This window comes from Macaca mulatta, chromosome 7 (genome assembly GCF_049350105.2).
Source record: "Macaca mulatta isolate MMU2019108-1 chromosome 7, T2T-MMU8v2.0, whole genome shotgun sequence".
NCBI classification, from domain to species: domain Eukaryota; kingdom Metazoa; phylum Chordata; class Mammalia; order Primates; family Cercopithecidae; genus Macaca; species Macaca mulatta.
This window is the reverse complement of record NC_133412.1, coordinates 5,284,488-5,305,487: the sequence shown is the minus strand read 5'-3', so window position 1 is coordinate 5,305,487 and position 21,000 is coordinate 5,284,488. Positions and strand designations below refer to the sequence as shown.

The 21,000-nt window shown below is 40.3% G+C and overlaps 1 long non-coding RNA gene across 1 annotated transcript in view; it reads left to right on the top strand.

Annotated features, from left to right (window-relative positions):
• Nucleotides 1-20,152, top strand: part of LOC144329819 (uncharacterized) — a 61,826-nt gene extending 41,674 nt beyond the window's left edge. Inside the window, exon 7 of the long non-coding RNA XR_013395457.1 lies at nt 20,019-20,152. This is a non-coding gene — a long non-coding RNA (uncharacterized LOC144329819). The remainder of the gene's footprint in view (nt 1-20,018) is intronic.
• Nucleotides 20,153-21,000: the final 848 nt, after the last annotated feature.

Genomic DNA, 21,000 nt, shown 5'->3' with positions numbered 1-21,000 from the left:
AGGGGAAAAAGTAGACAGTAGGGCAAGGAGGGAAAAAAGGAAAAAGTCGAGTAGGCAGTGAGGCAAGTGGTTACATTTTTGTGAGGCATTAATTAGCACCCATTGAATCCACATATTACATTTCAAAATAGAGAAGTCGGGGGGAAAGTCAATTATGCATTCATCTCATGTTCTGTAGATCTACATTTTGCAAAAGATTAAGTAAACATGTATAATTACAGCTATCTGTTTTGGGACAAAAGGAAATTTGTTTGCATAACTCAGTTCCCAAGCCTAACTTTCTCTTGAGCATAGTGAGTTTGATGTCCTTATGTTTTATTTTCCTATTAGTTTACACAATACCCAAAATGTGTAGACTGATAGCATACAACATCTCAACAGGTTGACACTACTACCTTCTGAAAGTTGTAGCTCTGAATCTGAGCTAAATCCCTAAAGGAAAGGAAAAGAACAACCTTGAGCTTGACACGGTATCCTTACTCATATCAACTTATGCTAACATTTCTCTCATAGGCTAAACGCTTTCCAGTTGCTTTTTAAGAATACCTACCTATTGTAATGAATTTATTTTCCTAATTTAAATTCTGGGTACTCTATTGAATTCTTTTTCATCTATAGGTTATGATCCACCTGAAATTGATTTTGTGCATAAAATGAGTTTAAAAGTAAATTTTATTTCTCCAGATGAATATTCAATACCCTGAAATGCATATTTAAAATTCATCTCTTTTCATTACTTTTTCTTTTGACTTTGTTTATATATGCATGTGTCAATGTTTCAGCTCTATTGTTGTGTTTTCATTAGTCGATTTCTACATCGGTCTTCAAATACTATACTCTTTTATTTTTTGAAGAGTTCCTTTCACATTCTCTAGAGCCCAGAATTTTCCCTCCAGAGGTTAGTAAAATGTTAGTAAAAAGTGTGACTCACTGTGGTAACAAAGGTTGCTGCACAGTGACAGCAGTGAGTTTGCTACTGTTATTTTCTATGTGAGTGGTCACGAAAACACAGGTGCAGCTAAGGTGAGTGTAGGGAACCTGAGAAAAGAATCACAGTAAGAAAGGGATGTGAGAACCTCTGGAGGGAAAATTCTGGGCTCCCTCTTCTGTCTTCATGACTGTGATATTGAAGACAGAAGAGTAAAAACTTGCATGCCTTGCACCTGCACCAATATTCTCAGTTGTATTTTGAAAAAGGAGAAGGTTATAGAACGTATGGAGACAAAAGTGACCCGTCTTGGATACTAATCCACCATGTTGACTTCTGATTAATGCCAGTCCCATAAACACCTTCTGATCACTCATTTATTTGTTTAGTGTAAGATCATGTCAATCTGGATGTTATTGTATGAATTTTAGGCTATGGCACAGGTAGCATCCTTGTCTGTTCTGGAGGGTTGCTTTTAATTGTCCTGCTGGAGCATGTATACCTTTTCTCTGTGGAGTATTAGCCCTGGGTGTGCAGAGTAACAGTGTGAACATCTACCTGTAATGTGGCCACCGAAGGCTGTGCTTCTGTCTATAAGTTCCCCCAGTAAATTAACCAGTACTGACAAACTGGATTTTCTGCCTCCTTGTTTGGTTTCTCTGCCCCTTTGACGTTTAACGCTCACTTTGTACATATGGCTCTTTCACAGAACAAATGGTCAGCAAGGAGGAGTCAGGAAACCAAAGTACATACAAGGGAGAAGAAGCAGCCACAGAGGAAACTTCAGGGGTGGCCTTGCTCATTCATGTTGAGTGGTGCCCATTTGCTATATGCTTGTGGACTACTGTGAAAACAGGAGTACCCCTAAAATGCCAGAGGATCTAGAAAGCTTGTTAGTAAAATGTTAGTAAAAAGTGTGACTCACTGTGGTAACAAAGGTTGCTGCACAGTGACAGCAGTGAGTTTGCTACTGTTATTTTCTATGTGAGTGGTCACGAAAACACAGGTGCAGCTAAGGTGAGTGTAGGGAACCTGAGAAAAGAATCACAGTAAGAAAGGGATGTGAGAACTTCCACGTCTGCATTAATGTCTGGTTTTCTGGATAAGCTTGAAACTCAAGAGGCACAGTTGGAAATCATACCTTGCCACTTTGTGTGTCTGGGAGAGAGAGAAAGCTGTGCCAGCTGAATGTATGGACTGTCCTGGTCAAACCAGGCTGGGTTTCAAATACCTGGAATTCATGGGAAGCAACTAGATAATGACATAGAGGTTAACTCAAAAGTAGAAAGATCATTATTCTTCCCATTTGAGAGTGAAACTGTTCATGCAGTGGAAAGCAAAATTCCAACATACACAGGCCTGGGCAGGATTATTGGACACAGTAAAAACTTTTAAACAGCTGCCAAGACAAAACTTTATGTCCATGAATGGTATAGCTGCGGGACACTGGTGTGAATGGTATCTCCGTGTATGAGAGTAAAGCTGAAAAAATGAGACAAAGTGACCCCTGGGAATAGCATGTCCTCTTTTGTGGGGGACAAGATATGGGGAAAGCCATTTCTGATTTTGGAGAAACTAGTAAGGAAAGAGATGAGCTCTGACTGGCTACTGAAGAAATGAGAAAAAGGGAGAAACAGTCTGCTGGACTGAGAAGGGAAGGCCAAAAAGCCATTAGGGTTAGTAGGAAACAAATGTGGTCTGATCTGATTTTAGCTGGGGTAGACAAAGATAATATGCATGGGCAACCCAGTGCCATATTGGTGGCCTTTGGAAAGTCCTGACTCCCAATCAACAGTTTAGACCCCTTCCTACTACCTACCAAAAAAGGGAGAATGAAAATAAGAAACCGAGTAAAAGAACACCAGTCTCTGCATTTAGGGGTGGACTCTGCAGCCTGAAGATCATAGGTGGGGTCAAGGCTGCCTCTGTGTAGGAGCAATAGGGGGCAACCAGAGGCTCCCTTTGGAGCTGATTATCAAGAGTTCAAAAAAGCACAAAAAAGAACCTAAGCTTTAGTGGCCGCAGGTGCAGATTGTGTCTTAATTCTTGGAAATCCAGAGAGACACCCTGGCAAGTGGGGAGCTAGATATGGTTGTGGGGGTAAAAAATCTGAGTGAAACAAACTCCTCTCCTCCTTAGTTTTGTCTGGAGTCCCTCCTTGCTTAGTCTCCTGTCTTTATCTCACTTATTTCAGAAGACATCTTGGGTATGGATGTGCTTTTAGGATGGGTTTTACAAACACCTGTGGGGGGATTCTTCCTATGGGTTTGGACTGCTGTGCCAAATATAACTCAAGTGATTGAGCAAATGATACAAAACATAGGCACTTCTCATGCTGGGTTAGATTGAGCTAATGCCTTCTTTAGCACCCCTTCATCCTGACTCACCAGCCTGGTATCGATAATATTCTAACTTCTGAAGACTTTCGTTGTGACAGCAACACCGAGATGTTTTGTGCACCCTTCTTCAATCCAGAGGATGGGCCACCAACCCACAAAAGATACGGGGCCCCGAACTGGCTGCAAAGTTCCTCAGGGTCACTTGGTGAAGTAAGACACACCATTCCAGGCTTAGTCATTGAGAAAATTCAACAGTTTTCCATGCCAAAAACAGTTCAACAGAGACAAAGTTTCCTGGACCTTTTGGGATACTGGTGGGCTTTCACCTCATATTTAGCTCAACGTTCACATCCCCTGTACTCACTAGTTAAGAGGGGATCTAGTTGGTTCTGGGATAAAGAACTAGAAGAAGCATTTGAGAAGGCTAAAATATGAGTGGCTTGGGCACAAGTCTTAGGTTTCCTTCTTACTGGGATACAAATATCTTTAGGTGTGACCATAAACCCTGAGGGGATAAGAGAGATCCTCTGGCATGTTCAGCATAGCAAAGCAGTTCTTCTAGGATTCTGGTCACAGCCTATGGGAGTGTGCTGAAACCCACTGTTCTCCAATTGAACAACAGGTCCTGGGAGTATGTAAAGCCTTCTAGCGCATTGAACCTGTAACTGATCATTTGGCAGTAACAATGAGAACAGATCTCTCTTATTAAGGGCTAGATAGAAGGGTTGTTTTTCAAGCCTGTAATAGTTATCTCTCAAGGCGCCACTTCACAAAAGTGGCATGCATACCTGCAGCAATGCAGTGTCCTCTCCATGGGTCCCTTGGGAGATGCATGCTCTCTCAGGGCCAGGATAGTATGAGACCAGTGCTGCCCGTGTTGTGGAGCCCCCACTGGAGACACCTCTAATAGTAGACACAGGCACAGCCCCTATTCCTGAAAATGCTTGGCACTTAGATAGTTGGAGCCGGGGTAACCATTGTGTATGCACGGCAGTAACTGCAAATGCAGACAAATACTATTGCGTTTGAGATGGGAATGCAGCAAAGCATTCAGTGGGCAACACTCTGAGCTGCACAGTTGGCTTGTACTCATGAGCCGTGGCTGACAGTTCTCTGTACAGATAGTTGGGCAGTATTAATGGGTCTTATGACTTCGCTTGCTGAATAGGCCCTGGGTGAATAGCATGGACTTAAAAAAAAAAAAAACGTGTGGGGAGCTGCTATGTGGAAAGACATTTGGGAAAGGTTACAAGAACCCACTGCAAGCCTAATCGTGTATCATATTTTAGGAAACTAGTCAGATTCATTCCCAGGCAATGTGAAAGCTGATACCCTAGCAAAAATTAGAACCCTATATCTCAGTCTTCTGAGCTAGCTGGTTGGGCACACAAACACGGTGGACATCACAGTGCATGAGTGGGCTGGCAAATAGCAAAGGGAAGGGACTTGCCCCTATGCTGTGCAGATTTAATGGCAGTGGTAACCAATGGCTTAGTTTGCTCCTGCCTGCACCCCCTCTGCCTCCCACATATACCTGGACATCTACATTAGAGAGCCACTCTTGTGAGGGACTGGGAAATAGACTACGTTGGACCACTGCCAGTAAGCTTGGGACAAAAATATGTGGAGATACTTCCATAAGATTGTTGCAGGCCTTTCCTTGCAAAAGTGCAAAACTGACAAACTGGATTTGTTTGCTTCATCCTTTGGTTTCTTGGCTCCTTCAGCATTTGGGGGCTGCTTTGCCTATATGTCCCTTTCATGGAACAGAACTCAAACAACGCTGTTCATGCTTATGTCTCTTAAGGTCCTTGTGCATCTTAGAAAATCCCCCACACCATTCCCTGTGTCATTTTATTAGTATATGCTAAATGAATTTCATTCAACTTCATGCCTCCTGATTTTATTTCTCTGCTTTCTGGAGTCTAGGAAAATTTCTTTGTAAGCAACAATAGTGAACAGGGCAGGAGTCTGTGCAGATATCCCTGTGTGCCTCCTGCACAAGTGCAGAGGACGTATTAGGTGAGATCCTCCTCCTTCAGGCTATGCCCACCAAGGGTTGTGGAGGAGAAGGCAGAGCTGAATCCATAGCCTTGCTGTGGCTCTGCAGGCCCGACTGCTTTCTTCCCTCCCTCTCAGGTTATTTAAGGATTTCCATTATTTTGCATAAAAATTGAGGCCATTTAACAATCATTCTGATTTCTGATCAATGACAAGCTTCCACTTCAGACAATTCCTTGAAATATTTGTTCTTGGTTTTAGGTTTTGCATGCAAATATCTTTAATATTTCTGTAAAAACTAACATTTTTGGTCAGAAACATTATCCACAGCCATATTTCTACTTTTGTATTGTGTATTAATACCTTTAATCTTGCCTAATGATTCATTCATAATTATATTATGAAATATATTTTCAACTATTTTCATCTTTTCATGCAGCAAGCTTTTCTAAATTGAGTGAGAATACTACTCCTTTAGTAAAGAAAGATTTTACACATTCTCTGTTTTAGTTTTTTCAGAAATTTTCTTGGAACTGCCTCTAGTTGTAAAGGAGAGGAACGGAGGTTTCTGGGAATGACGAGACAAAAGTTGCTCAGAATCTCATGCTTACAGAGCTCTGTATGTCTCTGTTATGGGTGTAGTTTGTTCGAACTGTGAAAGACACAGAGAGCATTGATTCCCGTAGACAGTACACTGAGGTTCCTTTCTGGAACACAAAGACCAGCCATTTTGTTAACATGAAAGTATAAACAAGTGTGTCCGTGGCACAGGCCAGAGCATGAGAAGAGGGTAGTGGGTTTGAAGGACGGCTGGGATGAGTAATATGTGAGGAGGCAGGAGCAGGAAGGGAAAACCATGGAGAGACTGGGCAGGGGAGGGAGGGAAGGTCAATAAATGAGGCAGGAGCAGCTCCTCCAAGAATGCATTCTGTTTGGAGTAATTTTAAATGTCTGGATCTACTTTCTTAAAATGTTACTCCAGCTCACTTGGTCTTCCTGTTAGAATGAAAGTCAGAACAATTGAGGGTGGTCACTGCCCTCTGGGGATGTCCCTGAGAATTACCAGGGTTGGTTTGTCTCAAGAGGAACAAGGGAGGAGATAGGCAGGGACATTTAGGCTGGCCGACTTGCAGTGTCATGGACTTGGATGCTTCTGTTTGCCTCCATTTCTCCATCATTCTAACACCCCACTTCACACCAAGTACAGATTCCTGTCAGGTATGGAGCACCATTGACATATGTGATTCCATCTTAGAAAAAGACTCCATCTTTTATTTCAAAAGATATATCATGCCAGAAAGAACCAGATGTTCACCTAATCAATAGAGACTACAGCCAACCAAATAAAGGCAAAACCCTTTACTATAAGTCCACACAAGAGGAATCAAGGACCATTTTTAAAAAGCAGGACTTAATCATCTGGACACAGTTGTTTCCATATACACAATCTTGCTTCCACTCATGATCAGCATCTAACATCTGCCACCAAAGCCTCTGCTCAAATCAAGTCTTCTTACTTTCAAGACATTGAATACCTTCTGGATTAGTGCAAGACACTCTTGTTCATGTCACTATTCTTGAATGGGTTTGTTAACCCCTTTTCTATCCTCTTTTCTTTTGATGTTAAGTATTATTTTATGTGGGTTGTTTGATCTATTACACCTGTTTATTGATTTAGTGTACTACTATGTATGGGTTGCAATACTGACTGACTTGTGGATTGGCTTGAGATTCCATCATGGCTCTGACTATGGAATTAGTAGTAAGGAGATTTGCCTCCTTAGGAACTCCATGTAACTTGTGGCTTTTACAATTGGAACAGCATCAATGAATGTCTGACCTTGTGGAAAGTCACAAGTGTTCGTGGATCAGTTTATGTCTGACCTTGTGCCACTCACAACAATTGACATAGTCAGCAACTGTTTTCCACAGTTAGACAAATTCCCAAAACTAAAATAAACTGGCATTTATAATCACATACCTATGATTGGCCACATTAAGGAGATTTCTAATGCCACGACCCTCATAAAACCTTAATTAGAAATCAAGTCATTTGGCCAAAGAAACTACCACACTGTCTAAAAAGAGATATAATCTCACTTAGTCTTGAAAGCCTGGCTCCCCAAGGAAAACCTTAAATGATGGGATAGAACCCACCGATGTCATGCAAATACAAAATCTGACAAGGTCTTGGCTGATGCTAAGCTAGGAAGCTGGTGGAGCCCGAGGGCTCACACTGAGCAGGAACCTAACTTATCAGTAGAAGGCTGGCAAAACAAGTTTTTTATTTGGTTGAAAGAAAGGAAAGTTAATTATTGCAGTCCATGTATGAAGTTGGTTAAGGTGATAAAGTAAAATATTTATTATTAAGAAACTATATAAATTTGCAACTAATATTGCATAATATGGGCGCTAGGACAGAAATCGAGCAGACATGCCAGAGGACTCATAGGCCAAACACAGTTCTCAGCATTGAAGAACCTTGATGCCCAATAGTTTTGGAAGCCAGAAAAACTCTTACTTTTGATTAGCAATACTCCAAGGGAAGAAATTCCTGAACTGTTCATGTAAATATCTCATGTATTGACAGGAATCACCAGAAGGGCAAAGAGATAGCTCATATAATTTTAAGGAAAGTAAATTATTCTCATATATCACATTTAATGAGGAATCCCTGGGATCAAAGCGCCCACATCCAGAGGATTCAGTAGATTATGATGGTTCCTGGTGGGATTATGTGGCAAGGCCCATAATAACTAGAAAGAGAATCATAGATTGTAACCATGGAAATCACAGACCACAGTGTATCAGTGAGAACAAAGAATACACCAGAGAAGAATTCCAAAAATAAGAACAGATTCTTGCCAAAGACAAACCACAGATGCAGAATGGCCAGTCCATCTATGGGATAATGGACCAAACACCATAGTACTTTCAGGCACAGAAATGCATCAGATCACTACACTAGCAGAAAACCCATCTCTAAAGATGAAATATTAGAACTAACAAAAAAATCACCCAAGGCATGCCCTGTCTCTCTGGTAGTGAATCACATTAGCCTGGAGATCCATCCAATCATATTTAGACCCAACAGTATTTGGAGATGGGCTCAAATGCAATGATTTGATATAAGGCACACAGAAATACAAGAAAATTAGCTATTTTTGGCTACCAATACACATCAATTGATATGTGATAGATACAACAAATATGCCACTCATTTGAAATTCTAGCTTCAAGTGAAGACATCACTTCTGAGTATCACCTAACCTGAAAGTCTCCTAAGTTGACAGTCTCAGCACTGAGAACCATAAAAGATAGACTAGAAACATTCAAATTTTGACAGACTCTTCAGGAACCCCTAAGGTAATATTTATAGCAAACTTAATAAAAACACCAAGAAATAAACCCAGGAAGGGACTGAAATTCTTTATATTCAAAACAAAAGTCTCAAAAATCATTAAAAATTGACCTAACGTACCTTTGCAAAATAAACCAAGGCAGACAAATTTGCAAGCCAGACAAAATAATTCACAGCACAAACAAAATAATTGACAACCAAGGACACAAGGAAACAGAGCCATTTAAGGCCCAGCCCAGATGCCAAAATAATGAGTAAAGACCTTCTAAACATCTAGTTGGGTGTGCTCATGCCTGCAATCCCAGAACTTTTGGAGGCCGAGGAGAGCAGATCACCTGAGGTCAGGAGTTCAAAACCAACCTGGCCAACATGGTGAAACCCCATCCCTACTAAAAATACAAAAATTAGCTAGGCATGGTGGCATGCACCTGCAATCCTAGCTACTCAGGAGGCTGAGGCAGGAGAGGTTGCAGTGAGCTGAGACGAGATGGCACCATTGCACTTCAGCCTGAGGGACAAGAGTGAAATGCCATCTCAAAAAAAAAAAAAAAAAAAAAAAACCTTCCAATTGTCCGAGACTGAACCAACAAATTTAAAAAACAGAAACAACAAAAGAAAGATAAAATTAAACAACTAGAAACCCCTCCAGGTATGGGCTAAAACACTCAGACCTAAGGGTAACAGAACACGATAGCTATACAAATAAGTGTGCACATATATACACATTTCTTTTAGACACCAAATTACAAATAAACCTTATTACATACAATGCAGCACACTCTGACATAAACATCCATATAAAGTACTTTGAGGAAACAACCAGAGGCTCCTCAATTTCTGCTTCCATACAGTCTATTACCTAAACTTATTGCTTGCACTTTATACTGTTTACCAAAATTAGAAAACATAATGGGAATGCATCTGATCCCAAAACTTTTTAACCTATGGTGGCCTATGAAGAAACTAAAGGAGGGTGGGTGCGATGGCTCATGCCTGTAATCCCAGCACTTTGGGAGGCCAAGGCGGGCAGATCACGAGGTCAGGAGATCGAGACCATCCTGGCTAGCACAGTGAAACCCTGTCTCTACTAAAATTACAAAAAATTAGCCGGGCGTGGTGGTGGGCGCCTGTAGTTGCAGCTGCTCGGGAGGCTGAGGCAGGAGAATGGCGTGAACCCGGGAGGTGGAGCTTGCAGTGAGTGGAGATCATGCCACTGCACTCCAGCCTGGGCAATAGAGCGAGACTCCGTCTCAAAAAAAAAAAAAAAAGAAACTAAAGGAATGAAAATTCTCAACATATTACAGACTAAAATGAAACCTCTAATACTGTCTACAACCCACCAGGCCACATACAGTAAGAAATAGCCATTAAAGGCAAGATATACAGAAGTAACAGCAAAATTCTGGAAATCCTCACCATTATTACAATGGGCATTTCAAATTACTTTTCCATTATGGCCTGTGCTGAAATCACGGGAGCTATTGACTAGAAAAATTTAAATAATGTCTCAACTAAAATGACAGGAGCATTACCAGATGCTGAAGAAGTCATTAATAAGATCACTGAGTACAATGGAAACTACTATGTAACCATAGATATTTCAGACATGCTCTTTGCCATGCCAATAGATAAAGAAAGCTGGGAATATACCACTTTTACCTACGAAGGCAGACAATACCAATTTAAAAGTTCACTGCAAGGATATTTAAATAGCTCACTCCATTTTATCATTACATATAAACCAATTAAAACACAGATCACTAATAATATAATATATAGCTTACATTACAATGCTAAAATAATGACCAGCAGAATCTTAAACAGGAAACATGACAATTAGCAACATACTTAAGATCACTGAGATGGACTATTAATACAGAGAAAACTATAGGCCCGGACACTAATTGTAAATTTTTAAGAGTACAATGGTCGTCAGAAGGGGGAAAAATAATGACCACAATGATAAAAGCCCTTAGGGCACCTATAAACAGGAAGCACAAAGAATAATAGGTTTTTATTTGGTAACTGGAGACAACATATATCCTCTCGAAACATCATCCTAAAACCAATATATAAGATAACTAGTAAATCCCAAAATTTCCCCTAGAGACAAGAACAAGCATAAGCACTTGAATCACTCAAAGACTATGTTACCACATGCCAAGCTCTGCATTATGCATCTTCTGATTCACAACTTGGTTGGAAGTTCTAATGAGTGATGAATGGAGAACACGGTCCATGGTCATCGTGTAAAAAGAAACCAGGTTCTAAAACCTTCCTACCAGTGGGATTTTGAACAATAAAATTCCCATACTCTAAGAACAAATTCAGCGCATTTGAAAATGCATATGGCTTAGGCATGAAGCCTTAAGAAAGGGAGCCTCTGACTGGCAACAACATTACAATTAGATGCCACATGCCTCTCCTTCACTGGGTAAAATTGATCAACATTGCTTCCATAGAAATGGTAAGTCCAGGGTGGAGACACTGGCTTTAAGGGTCAACCACGTCTCCTCATGGAGGAGACTGTCAAGACTGAAATAGGCATACCAGAAGGTATTCCAAGCACAGGGACACTCCGTGCCAATCTAGGAAAATGAGGCCCCATCTTGTCTAAATGTCTTGCCCAACAAATCCGTTGGTTTACAAACGGATCAGCCTCTGTGACCCAAGGCCAGACCCAATGGACAAAGCAGGGCTCAGACCCCAGGACCACACAATCCTGAAGGAGGCAGGTCAATTACTCTCTTCACAGCATGCAGAATTGATTGCAGGTGTTCTAACAGTCAGACACTCAGTATCAGAAAATCAAAATAAAATTTACATTTCTGTAGACTCATGACAGTTCCTAATGGCATAACCTGGTGGTTACAAACATGGAAACAAAATTTAAAAAATAATTCTAAAAGTATATGGTCCAAATTTTATTGGGAGGAACTATGTGAATTATGAAACAGAATTATGATATTTGACATACTTATATTGGTGCAGCAAAAAGATAATTCAGAAGCCACAAAATCATACAACCATATAGATGCATTATCAGAAATCATAACCATTAACACACAAAACATACCCCAATTAAAGCTACACAGAAAATCAGAAAACTCATGATATTCAGTACTACATCTTCAACTCAAAAGAAAATAAGACAAAGAATGGGAAATACCACAAGTACCAAACAACTATAATTAAATAGGGAGATGACTTTAAAGTTAAACAAACACCAGAACTAATCTGCACTCCTTGAAAATAACTATAACTACATAAGGAAAAAGAGATTAGGCACATGCTTAGTGTACAGGTGGCCATGAGAAACTGAAAGCAAGATGGCACCAAATTCAAAAGGCCCAAGGTAATTGTGAGCAATGTAAAGCTGATCTAAAGTAGAGCTATTCTACAGCCATAGATAGGTACAAACCTAGCACCTTCAACCTGTGCTTCCAGATAGATTTTATAGGATCATTAAATTATCCCTAGTCGTAAAAATATGCAGTAACAATGGTTGATACATACACAGAGATTAACATAGTAGTAGTGGTTAGCCATTAATCTGCCAAATATGCCATCTCAGCCTTAGAATATATGATAGCTCACTATGGAGCCCTAAAATAATTGAACGTGATAAGGCAACTCATTTTGCATGAAGAATTACACAGGCATTGACAGATATATGGATATAGAATGAACTTTTCACCTACTCTGTAATCCCACAGCAGCAGGATATATAGAGAGATTTAATTGACTACAATAAAAATAATTTAAAACTTTGGATAAAATGATTACATTTCAACAACCTATTAGCCTGACACGTTTTAATTTAAATCAACAAAGTCAACAAGAGCAACTTCCAATCTTAATTTAATGAGATAACTTTAAGCCTCTTAAAGGATAAGGAAGAAAATGATGCAAACATTATGCCTTACAAAGTGAACACTAGACTTAATGACAGTACCGTCTCCCATGAGGACATGGCGGCCAGTGGACATGCAAATATTTATTGTACTGTAGGAAAAGAGGAGAGTTACAATTACACACAATCTCCAAACTTACTCCAGATTGTCACTAGACCTAGATTTGTTGCCACACTTTCTGCAAAATTGGTACTACACTGCTTTTTTCTAGTCATTGGTATTAATATAATTGAAACTGGATTCAATTTAATCTGATTTTACTTGCCACTAACCTAATACATTCACATCACGATCACAAGAACAGCACCAAAAGGATGGTGATAAAGAAGTTGCCCCCATGATCCAATCACCTCCCAGCAGGCCCCACGTCCAACACTGGGGATTATAATTTGACATGAGATTTGTTGTTGACACAGATCAAAACCATATCATTCCACTCCTGGCCCCCCAATCTCATGTTCTCACTTTGCAAAATACAATTTTGCCTTCCTAACATTCCTGCAAAGTCTTAACTGATTCCAGCATTAACTCAGAATTCCAAAGTTCAAAGTCTCATCTGGGACAAGGCTAGTCCCTTTCACCTATGATCCTGTAAAATAAAAAACTAGTTAGGCTGGGCACAGTGGCTCATGCCTCTAATCCCAGCACTTTGGGAGGCCAAGGTGGGCAGATCACTTGAGGTCAGGGGTTCGAGACCAGCCTGGCCAACATAGTGAAACGCTGTCTCTACCGAAAAAAAAAAAAATTAGCCAGGCATGGTGGCACACACCTGTAATCCCAGCTACTCAGGAGGCTGAGACATGAGAGTTGCTTGAACCCAGGAGGCAGAGGTTGCAGTGAACCAAGATCGTACCTCTGCACTCCAGCCTGGGCAGACTGAGACTCTGTCTCAAAAAACAAACAAACAAAACTAGCTAGTTACTTCCAAGATACAGTGGAACTATAGGCATTTGGTAAACATTCCTGTTCCAAAAGAGAGAAATCAGCCAAAAGAAAGAGGGTATAGGCCCCATGAAAGTCTGAAACCCAGAAGGGTAGTCGTTAAATCTTAAAGCTCCAAAATAATATCCTTTGACTCCAGATCCCATATCCAAGGCACACTGATACAAGGGATGGGCTCCCAAGTCCTTTCACAGCCATGCCCCTGTGGCTTAGCAAGGTTTAGCCCCTGTGGCTGCTCTCATGGACTGGTGTTGAGTGCCTGTGGCTTTTCCAGGCACAACATGCAAGCTTCAGTGGGCCTACAATTTCAGCATCTGGAGGACTATGGTCCCCTTCTCACAATTCCACTAGGCAGAGACTCTGCATGTGGACTCCAACCCAACATATCCCCTCTGCACTACCCTAGTGGTGGTTCTCCATGAGGGCTCTGCCTCTGCAGTAATCTTCTGCCTGGACACCCGGACTTTTCCATACATTCCATACATCCTCTGAAACCTACATGGAGGCTGCCAAGCCTCAACTCTTGCACTCTGTGTACCTGCAGGCTTAACACCATGTGGAAGACACTGAGGCTTATAGCTCACACCCTCTGAAGCAGTGGCCTGAACTGGACTTAGACCCATTTAAACCATGGCTAAAGCTGAAACAGCTGGGATGCAGCGAGCAGTAACAAGAGGTTGCAAAGGGCAGCAGGACCGTGGGCCTGGCCCGTGAAACCATTCTATCCTCCTAGGCTTCCAAGTCTGTGATGGGAGGGGCTGCTTCAAAGGTCTCTAAAATGTATTCAAGGCCTTCTTGCAATTGTCTTGGCTATTAGCACTTAGCTCCTTTTTACTTATGTAAATTTCTGCAGCCTTCTTGAATTGGCTTTACTTTTCTATCATATGAGTAGGCTGCAAATTTTCCAAACTTTTACACTCTGCTTCCTCCTTAAATGTAAGTGCCAACTTTAGGTCATTTTTTGCTCATGCACATAGGCACAGGCTGTTAGAAGCAGGCAGGCCTCATGTTAAATGCTTTGATACTTAGAAATGTATTCCACCAGATACACTAAATCATCATTCTTAAGTTCAAAATTTAGTTTTGCAGATCCCTAGGGCAGAGACACAATGTGGCCAAGTTCTTTGCTAAGGCATAACAAAAGTGATTTTTGCTTCAGTTCCCAATAAGTTATTCATTTCCACCTGAGACATCATTAGCCTGGCCATCTCTGTTCATATGACTATCAGCATTTGGGTCACAATCATTCAAGTCTCTAAGAAGTTTCCAATTTTCACTTATTTTCCTGTATTCTTCTGAGTCCTCTAAAGTCTTCCAACCTTTGCCCATTACCCAGTTCCAAAACTGCTTCCATATTTTCAGGTATCTTTATGGCAATGTCCCACTCCCCAGTAACAATTTTTATATTAGTTCATTCTCACATTGATATAAAGAGACTGGGTAATTTATGAAGAAGAGAGGTTTAATTGGGTTATGGTTCAGGTTGTGGCTTCTGCTTCTGGGGAGGCTTCAGGAAGCTTCCAATCATGGCAGATGGCAAAGGAGGAACAGGCATCATACATGGTCAGAGAAGGAGCAACAGATAGAGAAGGAGAGATGCTCCATATCTCGTGCTAACTCACTATCACAAGAACAGCACCAAGGGGATGATGCTAAACCATTCATGAGAAACCACCACCTACATTATCTAATCACTTCCAACCATTTCCCATCTCCAACACTGGGGACTACAATTCAACATGACATTTTGTGAGGTTACAGATGCAAACTATATCACAATCCTGTTTATTCTTTCCATGAAATGACTTCTAAATTTGTGTGGTTTTTCATATGGTTTTCTGCATACCAACTTCTTTCACTTCAGCTCTGAGTTTGGTTATTTTTTGTCTTCTCCTAGCTGTGGGGTTGGTTGTCCTTGTTTCTTTAGTACCTCTAAGAGTGATGTTAGATTGTTAATTTGAGATATTTCTAACTTTTTGATGGGGTGTTTAGTGTTATAAACTTATCCCTTAATGCTGCTTTAACTGTGTCCCAGAGATTCTGGTATGTTGTATATTTGTTCTCATTAGTTTCAAAGAATTTCTTGATTTCTGCCTTAATTTCATTATTTACTCAAAAATCATTCAGAAGAAGGTTGCTTGATTTCCATGTAACTGTATGGTTTTCAGTGATCTTCTTGGTTTTGATTTCTATTCTGAGAATGTGGTTTGTATAATTTTAGTTTTTTAATTTGCTGAGGATCGTTTTATTGCTGAGTGTATGTTCAATTTTAGGGTATGTGCCATGTGTTCAGAAGAATGTATATTGTGTTGTTTTGGAGTGCACTGTTCCTTAGATATCCATTAGGTCTATTTGGTTAAGTGTCAAGTTCAGGTCTTAAATATCTTCATCAGTTTTCCAAGTTGATGGTCTGTCTGATACTGTCAGTGGGGTTTTGGAAGTCTGCAGCTATTATTTTGTGATTATCAAAGTGTCTTCTAGGTCTCTAAGAACTCGCTTTATGAACCTGCATGCTTCAGTGTTAGGTGCATATATATTTATCATAATTAGGTCTTCTTGTTAGATGGAACCCTTGACCCTTTCTTTGTCTTTTTATCTTTATTTTTTTAAGTCTTTTTTTTTTTTTTTTTTTTGCCTGAAATTAGAACAGTAACCTCTGCTTTTTTTTCTATTTTCCGTTTGCTTGGTAGATTTTCCTTCATCCCTTTACTTTGAGCCTGAGTGTCAGTACATATGAAGTGGGTCTCTTGAAGCCAGCATACAGTTGAGTCTGCCTTCTGTACTTAATCTGCCATTCTGTACTTTTTAATTAGGGAATTTAGCCTGTTCACATCCAATATTAATATTGATATGTATAGATTTAATCCTGTGATTGTGTTACCTGGTTATTATGCAGACTTTTTTGTGTGGTTACTTTATAGTGTTAATGCTTTATGTACTTAAGTGTGTTTCTGTAGTGACTGGTAATGGCCTTGCCATATTTAGCACTCCCATCAGGGTCTCTCATAAGGCAGGTCTGATGGTAATGAATTATCTTAGCATTTGCTTGTCTGAAAATAATCTCATTTCTCCTTCACTTATGAAGCTTAGTTTGATTGCATGTGAAATTCCTGGTTGGAAATTCTTTTGTTTAAGAATGCTAAATGCACATCCTGCTCCCACCCTCACCCCTACTTCCTGCAATCTCTTCAGGCTTGTAAGATTTCTGCTGAAAAGTCTACCGGTAGTGTGATAATGTTGCCTTTTGTGGGTAACCTGCCCCTTCTGTCTAGTTGCCTTTGACATTGTTTCTTTCATTTCAACCTTGGAGAATCTGTTGACTAAGTGTCTTAGGGATGGTCATCTTGTGTAGCATCTGACAGAGTTTCTCTGAAGTTCCTGAATTTGAATGTTGGTCTCTCTAACGAGTTTGGGAAAAGTTTCTTGGATAATATCCTGGAATGTTTTCCAAGTGGTTTCTTTCACTCCTTCTCTTTCAGGGACACCAATAAGCCATAATTTGGTCTCTATATAAAATCTCATATTTCTTGGAGGTTTTGTCTATTATTCTTTCACCTTTTTAAAAATTTTCATCCTAGGTATTTCAGAGAACCGGTCTTTAAGCTCTGAAATTCTGTTTTGTTTTTTTTTTTTAAAGACTGAGTTTCACTCTGTTGCCCAGGCTGGAGGGCAGTGGCGCGATCTCAGCTCACTGTAAGCTCTGCCTCCCAGGTTCACGCCATTCTCCTGCCTCAGCCTCCCGAGTATCTAGGACTACAGGCACCTGCCACCACGCCCAGCTAATTTTTTGTATTTTTAGCAGAGACAGGGTTTCACCATGTTAGTCAGGATCATCTCGATCTCCTGGCCTTGTGATCCACCAGCCTCAGCCTCCCAAAGTGCTGGGATTACAGGCGTGAGCCACCACGCCCAGCCTCTGAGATTCTTTTCTATGCTTGGTTGATTCTCCTGTAAATAGTGGCCATTATATTCTGAAATTCTCGAAGTGATTTTTTTCAGCTCTATCAAATCAGTTTTGTTATGTCTTAAAATGCCAATTTTGTCTTTTATCTTTTGTACCATTTTATTTTATACCTTAGAAACCTTGGATTGGGTTTTGACTTTCTTCTGAATATTGATTATCTTTGTTCTTATCCATGTTCTGAATTCTATTTCTGTCATTTCAGCCTGGTTAAGAATCATTTTTTGGGAAGTGGGCTGATGTTCCTTCAGTCTTTGTAATTATTGTCCTTTGGATGAGTTACTTTGCTTTTATCTTCTTTGATGCCCCTGGGGGTTTGATTGTGGTATGTAGTGGGTTAAGTCAATTGGCTTTATTTCTGGAAGATTTTAGGCTGAGTTCAGTACTCCTGGGATGTGTGCTGTAACTCTGTGGGGTTGATATCCAACCCCCAGCTTTGTTCTCTGTCCTGTCAAAGTTAGGAACCTGCTGCACTGGAAGGGCCAAGGTATTTACTAACGACTGGGTGAGGTCTGCCCACATGCACATATGTGCGGGCAAGGTGGTAGCAAGGTGGCTGTGGGCAAGTGCATGCCATCAAAGTGGCATGGGGGAGGCTGCAGTTGGGTTTGGGTGTAGGTGAACTGGGTGTATGTCAACAGGGACCACTCTACTGGAGCTCCCTGACAGTCTAGCACAGTCTGCCAGTGAAGCAGGTATGATGTCGGCCCCTGGGAGGCACCTTAGTTAGGCATGTGAGGCTGCACTACAAGCGAGTGCAGCCAAGCTGGGGCTCTAGAAGTTAGTAGATACGGGTCACTGAGATTGGAATTACCCCATCTCACAGGCAAGATCACCCTGCTGTGTTCTAGTCCAACAGTTCACCTAAGACTGAAGTCTCCTAGGGGAGCGTGGCGAGCCTTGGGTAATGGGCATCCCTGCTTGTGCTTCACTACAGACATTCCAGCAACAAACCCTCTGGGCTCTACACAGGCTGGAGTCCTGCCCTTATTACCTCTCTAAACAGCTCTCCCTGCAAGCTCAAGTGTCCTTCACGGTCATGGGGTGCTGCCAGGATTCCAGATGGCAGTGGTAAGAGTAGATCACTCCTTGCCTGTTCAACTCACCCCTTCCTTAGAAATCACTGGGGACCAGGAATGAGGCCCAGTGTACAGTCGCCTTGTACAGGATTCCCAACTATATTAAGTGGAATTGTTTTTGAGTTTCCTTTTTCAGTTTATTTGCAGTATAATAGAATGCAATTGTTTTTTATTGACCTTGTACACTACAACATTACTGAATTTTATGTTCTAATCTTATATTAGTGGATTCCTTAGGATTCTGTATATACTAGGTCATTTTACTGGTACATAGAGACAGTTTGATTTCTTTTTTTTTTTTATTTTTTGATAGGGAGTTTTGCTCTGTTGCCCAGGCTGGAGTGCAGTGGTGCAGTCTCGGCTCACTGCAACCTCCACCTCCTAGGCTCAAGTGATTCTCCTTCCTCGGCCTCCCAAATAGCTGGGGTTACAGGCGCCTGCTGCCATGCCTGGCTAATTTTTGTATATTTTTAGTAGAGACGGGATTTCACCATGCCAGTCTGGTCTGGAACTTCCAACCTCAGGTGATCCACCTTCCTCAGCCTCCCAAAGTGCTGGGATTATAGACGTGAGCCACTGCACCCAGACTGATTGATTTATTTTCATTCTGATAGTGTTATATTTATTTTTCTAGCATAATTTATTGACTATATCCTCAATTACAATTTATAATAGAATGGTGGTAGTGGATAACCTTTTTGAGTTTTTAATTTTGGAAAAATTACTGAGACTTTCTTGATACCGGTGTTATGTGAGCTTTTCATGGATGTCTGCTTCCAAGTAAAGAACATTTCCTTTCATGCATAATTTTTTCATGTTTTTACCATGAGTGGGTTTTGGATTTTTCAAATGCTTGTTACATATCCTTGGAGGTCATCATGAGGCTTTGTTTTTTCATTTATTAATAAAATGTATTACACTAATTGTTTTTATATATTTTATTTTATCAAACTTACAATCCTGACATAAGTACCCTTCATCAGAGTGTATAAATGTGTTTTAAGAACCTGAATTATTTGTTTATTTCTTTGAGGATTATTGCCTCAGTATTCATAAGACATATTGGTCTACAATTTTCCTTTCTTCTTTTTTTGAGATGGAGTCTCTCTCTGTTGCCCAGGGTGGATGGAGTGCAGTGAGACAATCTTGGCTCACTGAATACTCCACCTTCTGGTTTCAAGCAATTCTTCTGCTTCAGCCTCCTGAGTAGCTGGGATTACAGGAACCTGCCACCACACTCGGCTAATTTTTGTGCTTTCAGTAGAGATAGGGTTTCATTATATTGGCCAGGATGGTCTCAAATTCTTGACCTCAGATGATCCACCCATGTCAGCCTCCCAAAGTACTGAGATTACAGATGTGAGCCACCATGCCCTTGTATTTTCCTTTCTTAAAATATCTCTATCTAGTTGTAGTATCAGAGTAATCTGCCTCATAAAATACATTAGGCAGTAATCTCTTCTTCTCTATTGTTTTTATTTTCTTTTATGAAGAATTAAGGATCATTATTAAGTTGTTAATGGGTCAAGAGAAAGTTACCACTGAAGTCTTCTCTACCTGGGCAACAATTGACTCCTAACAACCACTATAAGCTTGAAAGATGATCCCTCCCCAGCTGATTCTTCAGGTGAGTCCTCAGCAACATCTACATCTGGATTCCTGACCCAGAGAAACTGTGAGTAATGTGTGTGTGTCGGTTTTTTAGCCTCTGAGCTATGTGGTAATTGGCTATGGTGCAATAAATAATGCATCTGACAGTAAGTATAATGTGTTATCCTGGAGTGAATCCAAAAACTTAAAAATGATATCAGTAGAAAACCTGGTAAAATATGAATAAAGTCTGTACTTTAGTTAGTAGTTTTATACCGTCATCAATTTTCATGTTTTCATATGTATTCTATCCATGGTTATATAAGATGTCAACATTAAAGGAAGTTGCAAGGTAGATGAAATCCTATGTAATATTTTTATAACTTTCTGTAAATATAAATTTATTTCAAAATTAAAGAGTAAAGACATAATTCACATATTTGACATCACAACTTGGTCTAAACTTAATTGACTCTTCCTGGAACCTTAACCTCTGGGTGCAAATATAATAAACATTATAAATTATGAATTATATGAATTTATTTTTCATTTACTCTATTATTTAAGGAGTACCAAAGCCCATTTATTTTCTCAATTATCCAAAAGTAGTGTTGGCCAGAGTAACAAGTGGGCAGAGCAGAATATTTTATGAATACCATAATGCATCTACACTTGCCTTGACTATTTATAAAGTGATTTGTATGATTATCATCTATATGATCATAAAGACAAATGAGAAAGAAAAATTTATAGATATGCAGCTTTTCTGAATTTAAGAATAGGATCTAGCCAGGCATAGTAGCATGTGTCTGTAGTGCCAGCTGCTAGGAAGTGTGAGGCAGAAGGATCACTTGAGACCAGGTGTTTGAGGTTGTAGTTTGCTAT